This window comes from Uranotaenia lowii, chromosome 3 (assembly GCF_029784155.1).
Source record: "Uranotaenia lowii strain MFRU-FL chromosome 3, ASM2978415v1, whole genome shotgun sequence".
Lineage (NCBI taxonomy): Eukaryota > Metazoa > Arthropoda > Insecta > Diptera > Culicidae > Uranotaenia > Uranotaenia lowii.
In genome coordinates, this window is record NC_073693.1 from 89,936,544 (window position 1) to 89,955,705 (window position 19,162).

A 19,162-nucleotide genomic window follows, 5' to 3' on the forward strand; every position below is an offset into this window, starting at 1 on the left:
ATGGTTGCCCACCCTGTAATAAACGATTATGGAATGTAAATCGTCTGAAAAAAATTAAGATAAAATTCATAAATTTTAGAATTAATTGGGTTTATGTTTAGAAAACACGATTCAAAAAAAAAATTCCGGTTTTGATTCCAGGTTTTTTCCCGGTTCCATTTTCAATTTTCGATTTTCCGGATCGTTGGCCGGCCTGTTACTCGAGAATGTATTTGAGTCAGAAAAATGTTTCACCATTTGTTTGATAACCTTCTCCCCTTCAAGTGGGGGAATAGGAAGAGGGGAGGGGGCTCTGATACAATTTTCGGCACAACTCGTGAACATATCGAGCAAATGGAACCAAATTTGGCATGGGTAAGTATTTGAAAATGAGAAAGTTTCTATCACGATTTGGATCCCTCCATTCTTCTAGTAAGAATAGTAGGAACAAAAGTTTCCGTTATTAAAGGGTGATACGGTCAAAATTTGGTCAAGGGAAAACGCGTGTAAATCGGTGAAATCGTTTATTTAAAAAATCAAAATCAATTTCTTTTTCAAGTTTAATTAGTATAAAATTCAGGAAAAATATTCAGTTAGGCTTCCGCTTTTCCTAATCCGAATTGCCGGGCCTTACGCTTAATCCATGCCATCAGATTTTGTACAGCCACCTTGTCCACCTTCTTCGCCGGAGAAAGCCAGTTTGCCTTGAACTGCTGCTCGTCTTTAGCAGTTGTTTTGGTCTTCTTTAGGTTCCGCTTGACAATAGCCCAGTATTTCTCAATTGGGCGGAGCTCTGGCGTGTTGGGAGGGTTTTTGTCCTTGGGAACCACTACAATGTTTTTGCATAACTCAAGAACTTATTAAATAAATAGAGCCAAATATGGAGTGCAATGTAAAATATTTATTTAACTAAAAAATTCAAGATATAAATAAAAACGATGTCCTTATTCTAGACTCAAAATAATTGTTAAAAACGAATTTTACATCAGGTCTTGAAAATAAAAAAAAATCCTTGCTGTCAATTCAAACATAATATAACATTTGAATAATGTTCACAAATTAAATTGAATTTTAAAAGGTGTAGCAAACTCACTGGGTCAGCTAGTATTTCATAAAATGTTTGTAAGCGGTAATGCTTAATTTTATAGTCTGTTTGTACAAAATATCGAGTTTATTGATATCAATCAGAAAACTGAAAAGTTTTGTGTAACTATTTCCCAAAGAACTAATTGATCGATCAATCCCCATAAAACAACAATATTATCGGTAATTTCAGTCATTATTGTACACGTACCTTCAGCAACTCAACACCCTCACATGTTCGGTACCCATAATAATACGGAGTCCAGCTGCCAGTTTTTGTACCGCTATTTCATTCTAGACTCGTTCGGTTTTTCCACTAATCGATTTCCGTTCAACGATTTCTCATCCACCACCCACTCGACTCCTCAATTTTTGCTCCCCCCATTTGGTCTGATCCCGGGGACCTCGGAAAGTTCATAAAATTATATACTCTCCCACTGGCGGCAGCGTCGGAACTCTCTTTCTGGGTATATATTTTCATCCTGTCTTTGTGGAGCGCGCGGTGTTGATTGTTTTCCAATACAGTCGTTCATTTTTTTTCGCTATTTGGTTAGTAAGTGTCTGGCCTGTTTATAAATAACCCGTGTACCCGCACCCGCACCCTGTTCAATGGATGGAATCGAATGATTTGACGTTTCTGTTGTCGGCTCTATACGTCAGCTTTCCTTCGTTACTGTCACACAGTCCGGTCAGGTCACCCCTTCTCAAATTTTCCCGTCCCGAGTTTTCTGTATTTGTTGTTGTCGTCGAAGTTTTTGTTGTTGTTGTTGTTTTGGTGCGACCTTATCGTCTTACCACGTGCTAAAACTGAGACGACTGCTTACTTTTTAGCCGTTGGTATTTTCCGGTACAAATATCGATTGGGTCATTACTTTGCAACTTGCAGCGGATTGTAATATTAGTAGTCAGCCGACGATTTACCCAGCATGATTGTTCACATTGCAGAGTTGCGATGTGTTTTTTCTCATCGTTCATTCATCCTCATCTGGAGCGTGAAAGATTTCATTCTCCATAGCGTTCTCCCTGTTTGGAATTACCTATTGCAGAATGTTTCGAAATTGATTTTATTGGTTTCAATTTGACAGAGATTAATTGATTCACATGATAAACGAACTCTAATCTCAAGTCATTTGAATTGAATGCTAGCTAGAAGCATGATAATGAGACATTAAATTAAAAACATTGGGTGAGTTCAAAACTTATTTATGGAACATACAAAAAGCGAGACAAAGTTTTGGTTTTCATTTTTTTTCTTTAAAATAAGAAAAATCCTCAGCCAAAAATAATTCAATTTACATACACATTTCAACAGATAACCGGTAAAAAAGACGATAGAAATATCTTCTCAAACACTCATTAACGCATCAATTTATCATCGTCTCATTGTCCACACAACACAACAGCAAAAAAACCGCTCCGAAATGAATCACCTTTTTCACTTGCCCGATCGTCGCCTGATCCCACACCGGATTGGATGGAGACATACCACTTCCTTTCCGAGGGATCATGATCTGTCGCCATTCGGGACTGGCTCTTTCACTCACTATATTCAGCAACACAATCGCCTTTGAACATCGTCGTCAACCACGTCAATGAAAGGGGAACCCATTTGTTAACCGTTTTGCAGTCAGTCATCAAAGACGAGATGAATACCCCCTTTTTGTGGTGTATTGCTGTCATATTATGCCGTTTTAATATTAACTTGATTTCTCGCGGCGGTACGGCGTTGGCGTCTTTCCTCTAGAGAAGATTTCCCCAAAAAATCGGGCTAATGTGAAAATGGGCCTTTTAAAATACCATTTTTATTCAAATCCGGCTACGCGTGGAGCTTCGTTCAGCCGTGTGAATAAAGTCATTCAGCAGCAGCCTCCACGACGAGAGTAGGGTGCGTTGTTGAATGATTCAAAGGTAGCATAATGCTTTTTTCACTTGGCACTTGCCGGCCCACTTCTCACCACGAATGGCTGCAGGAGATCATTTAGCGTCTTTGAAAGAGCGCTGGGACAAATTTATTAATGAGTCTTATGTGTGGAGACGAAAAAAAAGCTCCCCGGAATAGATGAGGATTAATATATCACTGTGCACGGAATAAAGTTGATGTTCAAAATACATTTTTTTAAGATTAGATGCGAAATATGCACTATGAATGTATGAGAATAAGGTTGACAATCCACGCAACAATTTTAGATCTTTATGGTATTGAAAGTAAATCAAGGCGTAGGTTGTGAACCTTACATAAAATCCTGCAACAAATGCTTTAAAAAGTTTGGACGACACTTCCTGAGATTCTTCATGAAAGTTTTTTAAAATGCTAGATATAAAGATCTCTCAGTTTCGTCCGACAATTCACACTTAAATGATCGTCTACCAAGTCTAAACGCAAAAACGTCAAAACGTCAAACATCTATAACATCTGCATGGAAGCCCTTTTAAGCAAACGAGGCTTCAATCAGTCTTCAAAGTTTTTCAAAGTCAACTATTCCTGATAGTAATTTTATAAAGGTAAAACGTCTGGGTGGTCGAGTGGTTAGCGTGGTAAGACGGTAATCGCTGGTCCACTGATGGCATGGGTTCGATTTCCATCTGGCTATTACACGTTAATCTTAAGTTTTGCTATTGCTATTGCTATTGCTATTCATCGGTGTCATCAAAGGGCGCTAGAAATCGAGATTCGGGAACGTATGTAAGTGGAGATGGATTGGGCACACGCTGCGGAAAGATGAAAACGAAATTTGTAGAGAGGCGCTAGATTGGAATCCAGAAGGTCATCGAAGAAGAGGCAGGCCCAGAAACTCGTGGCGGCGAAGCCTAGCTGCTGAAATCCGAACTGTCGACGAGAATCTTGACTGGGACCAGGTGAAGACGCTGGCTCCGGATCGTCAACAGTGGAGGTCTTTTACCACGGCCCTATGCACCGGAGGATCGGCGCGGGATCATTAAGTAAGTAAGTAAGTAAGTAATTGCTATTCATTTTGGTTATTAAAGCTTTTCGAAAACCTTACTAAAATGCTTTAAGTTCATATGGGACGGTAGTTATTTACATCGAGCTTATCTCCAGACTTAAATATTGGAATAACTTTAGCTGTCTTGAGACACTCAGAGTAAATTTCTGTCTCTAAAATGTAGTTGAAGCATTCCTAGAGATTTTTTGCGGAATATAAACCATAATTTTTACGCACCTTTGATGAAAATTGTCAGGACAACTGCTATTTTTGTTATTCGACAATTCGATGACTAAAGTGACCTCATTTACTGACGCAGGCGGAAAAACAAAGAATTAGAAATCAGGTCAATATGCCTGTAGGTATTGAAACTTAAGATTACGGTAATGTTATTTGCGAGAGATTTTCCGATACTGGTGAATTATTTGTTATATGTCTGACATACATTGGTTTTCTAAAAAGCAGAGTATTAAATTGTCATTTTCCAAAACTTTGAATCTGATGTGTTGCTCAGAATATTTTCGTTGTAGGATCTTTTACATTTTCTTTAACAAAGGTCTTTTTTTTGGAAACGTGGATTAGAATTTCTCTTAAATGCAGTTTTTCTGGATGTGTTTGAGGCCTAATAGTGGCACATTATCCAAACATACGGGAAAATTGTGCCTGGCCCTTTTTCATCATATTAGCTTAGCTTAGCTTAGCTCGATTGACTACTCACATCCACCTGAATCATTGAACCCGAAATGCTTCATTACTTTTGTTGTACGTGATTTCATTGCGGAGAAATAATCTATTTTATCCGACCAGATTCTATGTGAAATAGACTTTATTCCGTGATTGACCGGGGCTATCAGTTTTGCGCAAAGGTCAAAAGAATGGTACTTGGGATTAGCAATTCATTCTCAATGCACAAAACTGATACTCTCTCTTTGATCATCAATAATGGCGCCGGCCACGTCCTAGCAGTCAATAGATAGGTAGGAAAAATAGAAAAAAGGATTAAATAAATAAATTTGTGCTTTAGGACCGAGGTCACCTCTGCATCCTAGCAAAAAAATCGTTTTGGAGTGTGGGTGGAAGGATAAAATCAGGAAACACCTTTGACTAGTGCGATCTATTTTTTTTTTCAATCCTACTCTTGAAATTATTATCTATTTTTATCTATCTTAACTGCAACCAGTAAAACCCTAGATTATAACCACATTTTGGTGTTTTTTTTTTCATTTGAATGCTTTCCGATACATCTTTCTCCCCTGGCCGTTTTTTTCATCATATTCCTGAGAAACTTGAAATACCTTAAGGGGGGGTAGGGTCTAACGCAGTGGTTTTCAAAGTGGTCCCTACCGCCCCCTTGGGGGCGTTGAGAGCTTCCAGGGGGGCGGTGAGCTCAATTTTCAAATTTGGGGGGCGGTGGAAGAGATCAGGTTGGCGGTGGGGTCGTAATTCATATTTGAACAAATCACGAAACAACGTAGATTTGAAATAAAAACGAGTAAGTTCAATGCAAAACAATAAAATTATATTGCAGAACTATACATCTGGTTAAAGACTAGAATATCATTAATTTTACAGAGCTTCAAAGCAAATTTTTATTCCAGTATTTCAATTTTTTTTCTAAAAATGTATCTCAAAGATTTTTTGGATTTGTTACAGATTTTACGCTGTAAATGTTGATCTTGTTCTGATAGATAGGGCTATACTTAAAAACATCAATATTGAATGGCAATACTTGATAAGACAATGCAATAAAATTAATAATTTTCCGAGATGCACAGGACTTCAGAACTGATTAAGACTAATTTGAGGGCGCTGACTCCAAATATTCAATTAGATTTTTTTTAACAGCTCGTTTTTTCGAAAGAACTTTGGAAAATTAGTTTGAAATGTATTTAATCAATTTGAGCAAAAATATAGAACATTATAAAGTTTTATAAATTATAGGTTGCAGTTAAATGATGGAATTTCTCGGAGATCGCATGTAATTTTGAGAAAAAATAATCATAATTCACAATTATTAAAATTTATATGAAATACTCGAAAACTTTCTTCAGCGGTGTCAGAATTAGTTGTAAAATTTCTCAAAATTGTGGAGTTCAATTTTTTGAAAGCTAAACATCGCTAAATATTTAATATTTTGGCAAAATCTGAATCCTTGATAGAAGGGAGGATAATAGATAGATTAAAAATCAGTTTCTTTCATATATGTTTGTTCATTCATCAATTATCATTGATCGATTTTCCTCAAAATCAAATAACTTTAAAATTTCCACACGCCGTATCGCTAAAACGAGAGCTGAGAGACAAAACCTAGCAAATTATTCGAGTTCAGAACGCCAAAGTCTCCCTAAAACAGTTACTAAATCATGTGCCTATGATTAAAAAGCAAAAATGATGTTTCCTACTGTATCGCTTCCAAAAATCTACTTAACAAAAAAAAACTCTAAAAAATCTGTGTAAAAGGGCACCATTAGTTATTTATTGATTGATTTTAGGTAAGAGAATTGTTATTTTAGCTCTGATTTGATAATTTTTATTTCAATCGAAAATTCAATTCAGTCAATCCATGGATTAACTGGATAAACTTCTTATCAACTCGGTTATCACTTACATTTCCGGAATTCAGTTATTGGAATCTAATTTAAAGTTTAAAAATCGTGAATGTTGCACAACTTTCAAAAGGACTCGAATTCAGATTTTTGGTTTCATAAATATTAGACATCAAGAAATAATACTATTTTACGTAATGCAGCGGCTTGACAGTAATAAATTTGTTTTCAATTACGCAAATTAATGGGAAATAGAGAATTTTGTCTACCAAAATTTTAGATATATGATTTGGTATCAAAACAAACCAACCAATCAGTTTAAGTATTAGTCCAGAAAACTTTTCAATTTATTAAATTTTTACTTGAGGTTTGAAGCGATATGAGGCTCTTGGAGTTAAAGAGGTATAAGTTAATGCATAGAAGCTAATTTCGAGAAAACAGGCCTTTAAGTTGTTATGTTTGGTAATTTTCCTTATATGTACATATTTTTCGAAAATTTGCCTTTTTCTTCCGAATAAAAAAGCATGTAAATAAAATTCTAAAAATCTGAAAAATCAGGAAATATAGTTGAAATATGAAGAATCGTTTGACATTATTAACTGTTCACTTTTTATCACTTATAATACCCCTTTGGCTATGAGGGCCTCATGTGAATTTAAATAATTGAATAATGCCATGAGTATGAGATAATGCTTTTTTAACGATCCAGGCCATGATTTTGATTTCATGATTTTCAAAAAAAATTGCCCAGGGGGGCGTTGAGCTCAAAAATTTTACAAATGGGGGCGGTGTGTGAAAAATGTTTGAAAACCACTGGTCTAACGGGTATTAAAAAAACACCATTTTCACGATTTTATTCTAGAGCTATCGTTCAAACAAATGTATTCAATTTTTTTGTATTATACAAAGCATTGTTTAAAGAACATTTAGTAATTTTTTCGTAGAAAAATATTGAAAAATGAGCCGGTGACGGAGCTTTTTCGAGGATGCCTTTTAGAAAACAGGATTTGCGGTGGACACTGTATCTCAGCACAGAATCATCTGAAGTCAAAAAATCAGAGCAAAATATTTTTAATAGATGTTTTTCTGGACCCCAACGTTTTTATTTAACTTAAAAATATTTTTATGAAATTTTTGTGGCTGTTTGAAGTAAAAACTACGATTTTTCACTTAAAAATCCGCCATTTTTCACCTCTAAAATCTCCCCAAAGTAAAAAAATCAAAAAAGAAAAACGTTGGGATCTGGTATTTTATATGTAGAAAATATGTTCCAAATTTGAAAAGAATCGGATAAGTAGTTTTCAAATGACGATGTCCACGGGCTTTAAAAATGTGCTTTCGAGAAAAACGCGTTTGAAGTTTCTGCTCTTGCTTTCTTACAGTATTAGATAGGAGGAGATAAAGGCCTATAACTTCTACAGTTTTGCTTCAATTGACTTGAAAATTTGACACAACATTCTTGAAATGTTTTACAATAAGAAAATAAAAAAATAAAAAAATCGATTTTTTGAAAGTGTTAGACCCTAACCCCCCCCTTAAAAAGGAAAAAAATAATTTAATCTATTCAAGATGACATAAAGCCTATCGCCTGATTTTGTATGTTCATGAGTATATTATGTGTACACGATCACGTTACAGTAAGGTTGCCAGATTGCCCGGTTTTATCCGGGTTTGACCGGATATTTATTATAAAATTTGGGAAAAGTCCGGTGCGGCATATTTGCCTGGATTTATTGAAAAAAACCCCGGAATTTCCCGGATTTATTCTCTTTTTCATACTCAAATAAACAAAAAAACCAATTGTTGGTACATTTCGTACCTAAAAATTATCAAATGTTCAAGTTGATGGGAAATTTTAAAGGAACATGAGGGTCTAAGAGAAGGAAGAACACAAGCCGTAAATATCGTGAATTAAGATACAACGGTTACCGACAGAACTTGAACCTGCAATCTCAGCGAAGATAGCTGATTCAAGTTTTGTCGGAGAGCCGTTGTTTTTTTTTAAGAAATTCATGATATTTACGGCTTATTTTATCCTTTTTCTTTGACCCTCGTGATTCTCAAAAACTTTCTATCACCTTGAAAATTGTGTTGTATTTTTAGATAAAATAGCCTGCATTTGCCCAGCCCGAGTACGTGCTGAAAAAATTCTGGCAATATTACGTATCATGTAGTAATTTCAAAAGGCAGTCGCATAACTATCGTCTTAGTCGTTGCACACGCTGTCGGTAGTATCCGAGTCGTGTCGAAGCCAGGTGCGACCGAAATAACACTACAAATGGTATTGAAGATTATGTTTAAGATCAAGACCGGATGTTTTTCATTAAAAACTTTTAGCGTTTTTGGTCGCGATATACTTAAATGAACGAAAAAACCAAAAGTATTTCAACCTGGTCATCATGAACCGGATAAGAATGATCGCACCGGCCGGCGAGGAAGAAATTAGAGCAGATCGCATCCGATCTTTGGAATGAAACTACATAGTTATAGTTTGATCTACTCTGTAGTGAATCGACGTTATAGGAATTCATTTTATAAGGCCCCAGCGCGGTACGCTTAGTAAAAGCAAATCGCAGGAAGTTCTGAGCTCAGAAAAAAACTAAAATATCGAAGAAGAGGCAGGCCCAGAAGCTCGTAACAGCGTAGTCTAGCCGCTGAAATACACACATTTGGCGATAACCTTTGTTAGCAGCAAGTGAAGATGCTAGCTCCGGATTGTTAGCATTATTTTATTTACTAAGTAAATATTCCGTCTCACGACATAACTTGATGAACATAATTCCTAAATTTCACTCAGACCATGGCAACCGTTCTCCAATTCTCGGACATCCCACATTCGCCAGATCACGGATTCGTAGTGAACACCTGTTTTACAGTCGTCCAACATTCTTGCAATATGTCCTGCCCAGCGTATCCATCCAGCTTTCACCACCTTCAGGATACTGAGTTCACCGAAGAGTCGCGCAAGCTCTTGGTTCATCTTTCAACTCAACACTCCGTTCTCTTGCAAGTCGCCAAAGATAGTTCTTAACACTCGTTGCTCGAATACTCCGAGTGTTCTCGTGCCTGTAAAGAACAACCGGTCTAATGAGCGTCATGCACATGTTACTCTTTGTGCGAGTGCTAAGTCTCATGGACGCATCATGGACGAGAATGGTTTTTCCGGGAAGCTGACCAGACTGATCAAGGCGACGGTGGATGGAACGCAGTGCTATGTGCCGATTTCAGGTGAATTGTCAAGTTCATTCGAATCGCGCAGGGGGCTTCGTCCAGTCGATGACCTATCCTGCATGATGCTCAACGTGGCGCTACAAGGTGTTATTCGACGAGCGGTGGGCGAAATTCGGAGCACGATTTTCAATAGATCCAGTCAACTTAAATCTGCTTTACCGGCGACTGTCATATAATCGGCGGATCATCTGCGGCAGAAACGTGAAGCGGGAAGGATTGAGCTAATAATAAATACGTCCGGAGCTTTTATTTCGGCTTCATGCGTCGAACAATCGGCGCCGGATGAAATAAGTAGTCCCGTATCAATGCGAATAAATTAACGGTTCAGTTGTTCATACCTAACCTGCAGTATGGTTTCTACATTTAGAAGCCATTGATTTCTTGATAAATCCTGCACTCGTACTTCAACATAGGAAGTAAGCGAGCGCTAGATAACCTTTTTTGACCGACCTCGAAACGAGAGTTCAGTTGATGCTGAGCATTGTTTTAAACACGATCGCTTCTCCTTAGTCATCCTGTCGGGTGTAGCTACCGACCGCAGTGCGGGTTACCATGGATGGCCCGCTGGTGGTAGTGTTTTAAAGCTTCATGGATGCATGCCGATGGCGTGTGGCGCTGCATTATTTGAAGAAAACGTTCAAATATAAGTACACGAGCGCTGATGTGGCCTAGTGGATAGGGTGGCGCGAAGAAAAACTTTTGGGTTTGAATCCCATAAATTGCCGACAGGTAAGATGTTTTGATGATGTTTTTTTTTTTTGATAAACTTCCTAGGGGCGATAAATTATCTGATGTCCTTTCAGCTATTGGTGACATTAGTTGGAAAAAATCTACTAAAAAGATGAGGGACATTAAGATAGCAGAAATAGAAGATTTCTATGTTGTTGTTGTTGTTGTTGTACATTTATTTAAAGAGGGTTTTAGCCTTAAACTTTTACCCTCACGAAGATTTCTATTAGAAATAGCAGTTGAAATAGAAGTATTTTTAATTGAAAACTACATAATATTTGACCGAGCTGTATATTCGGCCGAAAAGTTGAAAAGGTCAATATTCGGTATTTGGCCGTTCGCCAAATACCACTATTCGGTACATCTCTAATTTTGAACAAGTAATCAAATTTTTTTCTTTAACCATACATTTCGGGTTTTATAGTTTAAAAAAAATATGTAACACCTACTACAAGTATCTTATCTAAAGATAGATATTCGCTAGAGAGGTCAACAAAAATCTTTATGCCCCGGAATCAAAACATTGGGGGGGATCAAATTAATTCTTGGTTTAAGATGTTTTTCAACAAGAATCAAGTGTTTATATGATTGTGACACTTTTTGGCACTTATCTCACATCCCTCGTTTCAAATTTGACAATAATTTGAACTTGTTAGCTTTTCCTCCGGGGCTCGTTTCAAGTTGCAATAAATTATTGCAACCATTAATAACTTGCCTTAACGACAAATCATTCTTATAGAATGTATGTATCCGTTTAATTACACAAAGTCTTTGTCAATAAACGAACAGGTAGACATACAGAAAAATATTTATGCAGTGTTTGATGAATGATCAACTCGCAGCAAACAAACAGCAGCAATTTAAGGGTCAACAGAAAAAAAACCTGCCCGATTCAAGGGAAAAACGGAGAGATGGAGCTGCGATGTAATAAATATTCATGATCGTCTCATTCGAGTACTTGAATCGCTTAAATGCCTTGGTAGGGTAGGCCTACAGAAGGTATCGGATGAATGATCGAACCTCCGGTTGATCGATCGTGAAATCCGTCGCAAATAGAAAATAAACAAGCGAAAGAAGGAAGATACTGATATAGGTGAAGGATGGGGAGAAAAGTAGTGGTAATCATGGTTGTTCAAGAAATAAGCTTGCCTCAAGTACCGACACAGTTCACGAACACGCTCGGAATGGGTGGCAAATGGTGGAGACGTTCGACATTCTCGACGGACAACCATCATCTTCCCTCAGCATGGATCTTCTGTCTGTCTGTCTGTGGTCTGTGATGGCCTGCGGATGGTTGATGAGATGTTCATCATCATCGGAAATTTGCGTAGGGGGTTCCGGCGATTGGAAACAACCATTGGCTGCTCGGCCTGAGGTCGGACGAACGGACGGATTTCGAATTAAAATAAATAGAAACGTAAATTGAAGTTTATTTATACAACTCTAGAGGCGAAAAATCAACAACCTTGTTCCGTCGATGAACGGTAATCAATTTTAATGTGACAGATTTTTCCTCGGTTTGTGGGAGGAAATTTTCTGGATGCTTCGACTTTGTGACGGAGATCTTCTGATCGATTTGAGCGGGATTATTATCATTGCATAGAGATGAAGTATACACAACGTTTTGATTAAATAAGTCTTAGAATAAGGAACCAAACTAGGTATTTATGCAACGAACTAACGAGGATGCAATTAAGTATATTGAAGATTAATTCATCAAACCATAATCTGTTGGATCTATACTTAAAAACACGCAAATAAAAATGTAAAGAAATGCATAAAACCAGCGCACCATTGCGTTTTTGAACAGAATTTGACAAAAAAAACTCTGATTCCTGTATTATCTTTTTACCGCCGATTGGTAACAAAAAGCAAGAAAAAGGAAGCGCTCAAGGGCCACTGCTGAATACAGAAGCCATGGTAGGGCAATTTGGTGCTCACTTAATTTGAATAAGGTGCATCCTCTTCGACATGCAGCTTCCTTGAGCGCCTTGAAAACAAGTAGCCTCTCGCCAATCGATAGAATTTATATTTTTACCATAAAAAATAATAACAAAATTATTTTGCTAAATTACAATCAGGAAGCTTTTTGCCCCAGAGAATGGGAATAAAAATGGTAAAATTGCCACAAAATCTGCTGAGGCTGCTTCTTTTGCATTGATTTGCAGAAGCTGCAGAAGCCAAAATAAAAGCGATCGCGTGACCTTTTTCAGCGGCCATACCGACATGTCAGGAGCCCGGTAGATCCAATTAATTTAATTTTGTAAAACTTTTTTGCCCCGGTGGGTTCAATTTATCAATCCAGATTCCAGCAATTTTGCTGAGGGGTATTTTTTTTTTGTAATTTTTCAAAAACCTTGACCTCGGACTTTGAACTCGTAGTTTTATCGGATTTGTTGTGCTTTCAGAGGTTTTAGATGTAGTATTAGGTTGCGTCGATTTGAAGTCATTTTTTAATTCTCCCGGGCCTGAAGCCAAGAAAGCTTCGTTGTATTGGGAAATTGAGAATATTTGAGAAATGTAAGATTTGCTCACACAAACGTTACTTTAGAATTCAGAAAAAAAAATCATGGATGGTCTCTGGAAATTCAAAAATGATCCTGAATCCACTCGGTCAATGAAGTATTCAACAAAGTTCCAATGCATATGTATATTTGTCAAATCCTAAATACTAAACAAATATTGTTAGAAGCTTTATTAATGGAATGAACCTGTATTTTAACGAAAGAAAATTAATCTTCCATAAGCAAGCTATTAAAACATATTAAAATTATAGAGATGATGAAATATTAGGAACAGCTAGGCTATTATACAACTTGAATTGAGAAAAAAGTTTCGACAAGTCTAAAAGTATATGTTGGTTGGAAATTTTAGTTTGTGGAAATTATAGCCACGAAAACAGACCTTTTTTCAATGTTTTTAATTGTTTAAATATAGTTTAATTTGTTTGAATTAAGGGTGTTCCATTATGTCTAAGCACAATTTTGATACATCCCTGCACATTCTGTATGACGTTTAAACAGCTGATTTCTGCTGGTTATTGTTATTTAAAGTTTAACTTAAAACTCCGCGTATATTAAGTGAGCTCCTCTTTATATAATTTTCGTGAAAATGAGAAGCATTTTCCAGGAAAACTCAACATTTTGCTAAATAAGTTGGCGAAAATGGAAGACGTGAGCATTTTAGCGGTCCAAAAAGCGATTCGAAAGTATGAAGAGGAAAGCAGCTTCATGGATAGAAAAAAAAATCTGGACGGAAACCGAGTCCGGTGGACAAAACTTTGGACCGAGAAGTTATGTGTGAGAAAACTGGCTCAGTTCAGAATGTGGTCAAAAACGTGAATCTCCTCTCAGCACTGTGCATCGTACCAAGGTAAGATTCGGTCTAGAGACATACAAGAAGAAGAAGATCAAATGTAGTGAAAGTTTTGGGCCCATCCAAATCGTTTTTAAAAAAAATATGTCAACCCAGCAGATTCTATCGAACACTTTGCAATAGACTGAAACAAGTGGTCAAAATCATCGCAAATCATTCTGTGCTAAAGATAATTAACTAATCAATCAAGAAATCGATCAATGACCTACGATTGACTGAAATCTTATTTTTTATTGTTTCACTGTGAAAGAAGACTGTAGAGAACATAAAAGTGGAAAAAATGGGTTTTGCTTTTAAATTGTGTTAAACATTATGGCACACCCTATAGTATCAGAAATGATATAAAAAAAAATCTCCGAAATCATCTTGAGTTTGTATGCAGTAGAGGGTTTTAATTGATCCTTGAATATACAGAATCAAGATCAGTATTTGTATCAAAATCAAGATCAAAGTAAGGATCAGGATCAGAATCTAGGCTTGGATCAGGATCAGAATCTAGTATTGGACCATAATCAGAATTGGGATTCGGACCAAATATCAGGTTCCGGAAAGATGATTTAAATCAAGATCAAGAGATTATTCTGAATCTTGATTTGGGTTCTATCTGACTCCGGATCAGAATCAGGATTTTATTCTGGATACATTTCAGGCTCCGGACCTTGATCACAATCAGGAACTTGTTCTGGATCAAGATCAGGACAAAATTGGAACCGAATTGGAATTGAAATTCGGATCATGATAAAGATTAGATTGAGAATCTAGACCTTCATCGGGATGAGAATCAGAATGACCATTCGGATCTAGATTGGGCAGTAATGTCTGAATAGATAATTTATATGAAGATTAAATTCTTCTAGCATTGCCTTCAAATATGTGTGTCCTGAACATTTCGCTAAATCAGTTGGCGAAAATAGAAGAAGTAAGCATTTCAGCGGTCCAAAAAGCGATTCTGAAATATGAAGGGGAAAGCAGCTTCGTGGATAAAAAAAAAACAATCTGGACCGAAATCGAGTCCGGTGGACAAAACTTTGGACCGAAAAGTTATGCGTGAGAAAACTGACTCAGTTCAGGAATCTGTGACAAGCAAGATCAAGTTGCGGATACAGATCAGGTTCTGCATCAGCTACAAGCTCACAATCAGTTTCCGACAGGGTAGTCATAATTCCACGTTGATCTCATGGTTATATGTTATATATAACCTTTTCAACGTTTTGAATTCGAAGACCGCTTAAAAGTTATTTCGGAACCCTTTATCAAAACCAAATCATGAAACAAGCCTGAGATTGATTTTTAAACAGATTCATTGGTTCTAAAAGAAGACAAAAACCATATTAAAACTCCAACGAAACTTCTATGATGTTCTCTCTTAGAGTTGTTATCACTTCAGCAACTCTAAAAGAACGTATTTATTAGTCGATTAATTGTTTCAAATTAATCTTTTTTTAAAGAAAATTGTGAATTTGCGAAAGTGTTGTTTACAAAGTCTTTGTTATATTAAAATATTAATACAAAAAACAAAATTTTTATATTTTAGCAATAACTTAAAATTTCTGTAAAAATTATGTATTTATAATTTACATAAATTTCTAAATGATAAAATACATCGGAATTTATTTCAAACACTTTCTCACAACAAAATATCGTTTATTAAGCCAAGAAAAACTCAGTTTTGAAACCTTATTACTTTGTTATCATCCAGCAATAAAATTTATTTAAAAAAAAGATTTGTCATTCAATAAATCGATTTTTCGGCCTCTAATAAACCGTTCATTGCTAAAAAAATTTTTTCTATGTAAGTAAAGTGAATCGATTCGGGTAAAATACGGGCTTTTATCAACTAAATACGACAACCGGACCTTTTATAAATTTTATACTAAATATCCTGACAAGTCAGGATAAAACCGGGCGATCTTACTCTAGGCCTGAATTGGCGGAGTTTTCTATATTCCTATGAAAACGACCAATAGAAACCAAATCTATAGGGCTTTTGCACAGAGCATTAGTATAAGTAAGCAGTTGGGCAAACAAATGTGACAGCCTCATGTGAAATGAATACAAATCTACGAAAAAAAGGATAATTTTTGAAGAATTTATTATAACGACTGAAACGTTTCTTGTATACGGCACGTTTTTCAAAAGTTAGAACATTTTTTGACTTGTTGATGATTCTTTCTGGTTTCAAGTTAGATTATTTGAAAAAAAAAAATTTTACAGGATACGAGCGTTTCCTGTGGAAGCAGGACAAATATTGATAAAGTTTCTCAATCAATTTCGTGATGAAAGCTCTTAACTTTATCTTCCTGGTTCAAAATTTGATTGTTGTTTTTCTTTTTCCCTGAATTTCCATTCTAAATTTGATAATATAGACACGAATACGTCAACAAAGGGTCTGGAGGATGTGATTTATAATGTGCTTTACAATCGTGGTTGGAATGTTTTCCATTTCCCTCAAACATTTTGTAGCTATATTTGTAAGCGGTTTTGATAAACTGGCACCAATTGGGCGTTATGGCAGTGATGTATGTTTTTCATAAATGTCTGGAAGATTTTTAAAAAAATTCTGAAAAAGCCTCTAAAATTCTGGATGACGAACTCTTTATAGGTGATGACCTGCAGTCTAGGGAACTACACTCATTACTTCATAATAACCATACATTCTACACGCTCTCAATGCCTGAGACTATTGTGGTGCTGTCGGCGGTACTACGTTTTATGCTTTACTTCCTGTTTCACTACCATCTTCGTGGCATTCCTCACTCTTCATCATTTCCTGCCATATTACAACGCAAATTTTGAATTTTGTTTGTTTTGTCAGAAAATTCATGTCGAAACTCAAAAGTCTGGAAATGTCTGGAAGACATGAAAAAGATCTGGAAGTCTGGAAACCTAAAAAAATGTCTGGCAAAAGTCCAAAAAGTTTGAAAGATCAAGAGAAAATCTAGAAGGTAGACATCACTGCCTATCGGATGAACGCAAGAGAGCGCATGATGCTCTCATAGCCGTATGATTTTGCTCTCGTTGCCAGCGACAAAATATTCCAGTTCTCTCATCGGTCAGTATCTATCAAATCTCATCTCATTTTTAGCCACCTGGATGCACTGCTGATTGCAGAGAGAACACGAAGATGATTTTCTCACTTGAAGCTAGCGCGGGAGCAAAATCATTCCAAAATTTACAAACATGGCGGACTTTCTGTCATATCCGATTCAAACTGACTTCAGACGACATTTTATACGATCTTTTTACTATGCATTTGAAATCGCCATTCGCAACACCACTACTTCGCAATACTTCAATATCCAGTATAGTTACGGGATCTTGGTGTTAATACTTGATTTAAATTAGTGTTATATCAACGATGATCAGGTCCAATTTTTTCCAAGATATTAACAAATGAAGTCCTCAGAGTTAAAAGGGGAATAAGTGTATCAACTTATTAAAAAAACGCAGTGAATTTAAAGTGTGTACGGTTTTCATATAATTTTAGTTTTAGTAGTAGTTATTCGTTCGAAAAAGTAAAAATTTTGATAAAATTTTAAAAATCTCAAATGAACCAAAGATGTTAAAAATCAACAATCAATTTGTAAACTAAAATTTTAAATTTTTATCACATAGACTTCAATGGACCTCCATCGTCAATGCTATTTGAGATAGGTTTAATATAAGGTTGCCATCCGTTGGCAAAAGCGGGACATGTCCCACTTTTTTGTTGAATGCCCGCTGTCCTGCTTTTTCCTCAAAATTTCCCGCTTTTTTTTTTCTTGGAAAACTTTTACAAAGTTTACTAACTTTTACTAGAAAAAATCAAACTTAAGCCTCAATATGAATTTAATGGTTTAACACAGAGAAGCTCTCAAAAACATTTTTTTTGTCAAAATAAGCAGCATTTTTCATATAACTCTAAACTTAAATTACAGTATGATTCTAATTCTGTAAACCGTTCTTGCAGCACGTTCAAACAATACAATGTAAATAACTTTGGTTTGAAAAAAATATTGTTAAAGCTTATAGACCTTATTTTTTCGCCGGAATCTTAATAAAATCGCCTTCTATTTTACACCACCTTACACCAGGCAGTTTTCTTCTATTTTACACCACCTTACACCAGGCAGTTTTCTTGAGTTTTCAAATTTTTAAAACAAATTTGAAATATATTTGTCATTACACAATGGTTTTATACGCGGTATCAAATCCGCCATTTACATGTAGTACTTGAAATATTTTCTTTCAAACCACTCTCGAGAATCGTGGAAAATAAACGTGCCTATGATAAAAAAAAAACAGGGAAAATAGAAGTCCTGTAAGAAAAAAAAACTGATCAAAACCACTTCGTGTAAAAAACTTAGTGTACTTTCTAGGAACAATTTTGGCTGATGGTATACGCACTGACTATACTGACTGGACGCTCGATTTCGTTTGTTAAATATTTTTTTCAGCAGTACGCAATGACGATTCCAGAGTGCGCATCGATCGCTTTTGATGAAGTGCTACCCCACCGAGTTCACAAGTGCCACCCGACTTTCAAGCAAAAACAGTCGACTTCGACGATACAATCGGGCTAACCAAGTGAATTTTTCCTACAGAGCATTTTTTGTCAAATTTAGCAGGTTCGCAATACCGACACTACGTGGCTAAATTAGCCAGAAAATTATCCGATTTTTGTTCTAAGAGTTATGGCAGTGTGGTCAGTAGCTTTTTTCGTGTGTTCCGTGAAATGTCCCGCTTTTTCCGACAGTATCTGACAAGCCTAGTTTAATAGAAAAAAAAAGCTTAGGTAATGATGATTACAGAAAAGTATTCACAAAGCCGTCAGTAGTAGGCAATGTTTCGATAAAATTACCTTAATGAAGTTAAAGCAATAAATCCTTTCGTATTCATATTCAATGTACACAGGTAGACATAATTCCTTCTCATCAATTCGGATGAGTTAAACTTTGAGAATGTGATGAAAAAGAAGAACAAATAAAAAAAAATCAGACCTCAATGACACTACCCACATTGATAAAATTCCGAATAAATGTAGGGTAAAACTGTACAAAACGCACCAGCAAGGTAAGATGGCCGATGCCATTATTTCTCAAATATACACTAACCAACGGCTTCAAATGATGTTTTTCTTCATTTATATTGTAGCAAACAAGCTTTTTCATCATTCAAAAGATGAAAAGTTCACAAAAACAACTTCAGTTCTTAGAAACAGCAGAATTAATGGAATCAGCGTGAAACTTGTTATTTTTCATAAGTAACATATAAGGTTTTATGGTAAAACAGCCTGCG

The 19,162-nt window shown here is 36.1% G+C and overlaps 1 protein-coding gene across 1 annotated transcript in view; it reads right to left on the bottom strand.

The window, feature by feature from the left end:
- LOC129752384 (protein dead ringer) overlaps positions 1 to 19,162 on the bottom strand; it is a 282,636-nt gene that overhangs the window by 207,218 nt on the left and 56,256 nt on the right. The window lies entirely within an intron of this gene.